The 2,243-nt window shown below is 39.5% G+C and overlaps 1 protein-coding gene across 2 annotated transcripts in view; it reads right to left on the bottom strand.

Moving 5' to 3' along the window:
• LOC148898358 (synaptic vesicle glycoprotein 2B-like) overlaps nt 1–1,691 on the bottom strand; it is a 37,696-nt gene extending 36,005 nt beyond the window's left edge. For both annotated transcript variants that reach the window (XM_088997527.1, XM_088997528.1), the window contains exon 1: nt 1,531–1,691. The gene's annotated coding sequence lies outside the window, so the exon portion shown is untranslated. The remainder of the gene's footprint in view (nt 1–1,530) is intronic.
• Nucleotides 1,692–2,243: the final 552 nt, after the last annotated feature.

The raw sequence follows: 2,243 nt of genomic DNA, 5'->3' as shown, positions 1-2,243 counted from the left end.
GGTATTTTGAATGGAAAACCCTGTTCTCAAGGGGCTTTCAGTTTTGAAAATTGCAATTGGTGTGCTCAGAGAGAGAGAGAAAAAAACACTGCTTAGGGCTGTGATGGATGTGAGGAGGGGTAGCTGAAGACTCAGCCGAGTCATTTAGACACAATTAATAATGCATTGTGTTCCTATCTCCAGCAGGAAGACACACACTCCCTCTCCCTCTCCCTCTCTCTCTCTCTCTCTCTCTCTCTCTCTCTCTCTCTCTCTCTCTCTCTCTCTCTCTCTCTCTCTCTCTCTCTCTCTTTCTCACTCCCTTTCTAAGTCAAACACACACACTTTAGCCATAGTGCAGTCTACTGAATCAAATTGGAGTTGAAGCAACCTGCTTAACATTATAGCAGCACAACTAAATCTTAGGCCAGCTGGATTTGAAGTACAATGGGAATTTCTTCAGTTGCTTTTGCCTTTAATGTAAATATTTTACCCCAAAAATTTAGTCATGGTCATTTGTAGAGCTCCTTCACTGTTGTTCTATCGACCATGCCCATCCTGTAACTTAACGGGGTGGGAGATATTGGATGTGTATCACCGTTTAAGCACTTAAACACGAGGTCAGTCTAACGGCTCTCTTTATCAAAGATGAAAGATAACAAATATCATAAAAACAGTAAATCCATCCATCCATTTTCTACAGAACTTTTCCTGATTTGGGTCAATATGGGAACTGGGTGTTGAAGCGAAAGCTGGACATGTCTACTCAGTCACAGGTCATATTGACAATCATTTATGCTCAAATTCATCTTGACAATTCAGACTTTAAATCTTTCAAAATAATCATCATTTTTAAATTGGATTCGCCTTAGAGAAATTTACATTTCACAGCAGCAAAGTGATGAAAGTAATTAAAGTAGAAAAACAAAATACATGAGCTAAATGTAAATGGTTAAGAGAAATAAAGCATAAACATGATCTTTGAAGGGGTTAAATTGTGATTGGAGAGTCAATACCAAAATAATTCCCGCATATTACCTTTTGTCAAGTTTGTTCAAATACAAGTATACATTTTTGTTGTGAGAGGCAGATTCAAAGAAACAACGTTTCATTCAACACAAAGCCTTGTTATCGTATGCATGGTGTAAAATAAGAACGAAAAATACGGTTTAATTTTTGACAATGCATATATAAACTGGCACACAATCTTTGCCTCGGTGTTTTCTGCCAACACATTTTACTTATTGTTTTACCTTCAACATGATATGAAATGGCCGAAATGATGTTTGACTTGCTTCCAAAAGAGTGTATGTGAGTGATGTGCAGAACTCGTGTATTTTTTTCTTTCATCACATTGAATAAAATAAGAACTATATTGCAGGCATTATTATTTCAACAATGTTAGCATAGATTTCATCCTTTGGACAAAAGATAATACTTTTCATGTTTGTTTTGCATTCCATAGAGCTTTGAACTCCAACAATTTTTCGGTAAAGACACATGACATGCATTTGAAACTAAACACATTCCAAAATACTGTAGTTGACTTACCAAAAATGAAAGAAGTTTACAGGTGTACAGTGATGTCCCAATGTCACGATAAATCTAACTCATAGTTCAGTAATCACCCGAAAATCAGAATAATAGACATAAATGGAGCATCACTTTGCCTACACAGGCAGCACAGAAACAAGAGCTGAGGGATTAGAAAAGCAAAGGGTAGATCTAGCCTCTCTCTCTCTCACTTTCTCTCTCTCTCTCTCTCTCTCTCTCTCTCTCTCTCTCTCTCTCTCTCTCTCTCTCTCTCTCTCTCTCTCTCTCTCTCTCTCTCTTTCTTTCTCTCTCTGACTCTCTCTCTCTCTGAGTCTCGTTCTCACTCTCTTTTTGCAGCAGCCCTATGTGCTGCATCCTTTCTACCTGAACCACAGTGGTACAGTCTGCCTCTTTCCTGTATTAGGTGCAAGACCATTCCATTTGTCTTGATGCAGGGGAGTCCAGGAGTGAGGAAGGAGGGCTAGGGGGAGGTTGTGGTTAGAAAGAAGCAGCTGGGTGATGGGGAATGAGTGGGGGTGTTTGAGAGAAGCAGATGGGTGGCTTCGGGTTGGGGGGTTGCAAGCGAAATGATGAATAGATGATGATGGGATGAATAGAAGAGGAGGTGGAATAAGGGAATGAGGCTGACCAGTGACAGATGTGTTGATTTAGGGTGAAATTCTTTCTTGCAGATTTTAACAGCAGACGTCTTCTACTCCTTTGTGCGTATG

Source organism: Hippocampus bargibanti, linkage group LG05, assembly GCF_051943395.1.
Source record: "Hippocampus bargibanti isolate YZ-2025 linkage group LG05, ASM5194339v1, whole genome shotgun sequence".
In the NCBI taxonomy this organism is placed as follows: domain Eukaryota; kingdom Metazoa; phylum Chordata; class Actinopteri; order Syngnathiformes; family Syngnathidae; genus Hippocampus; species Hippocampus bargibanti.
Note: the sequence above shows the minus strand (reverse complement) of the source record. Positions and strands in the feature narration are given on the sequence as shown.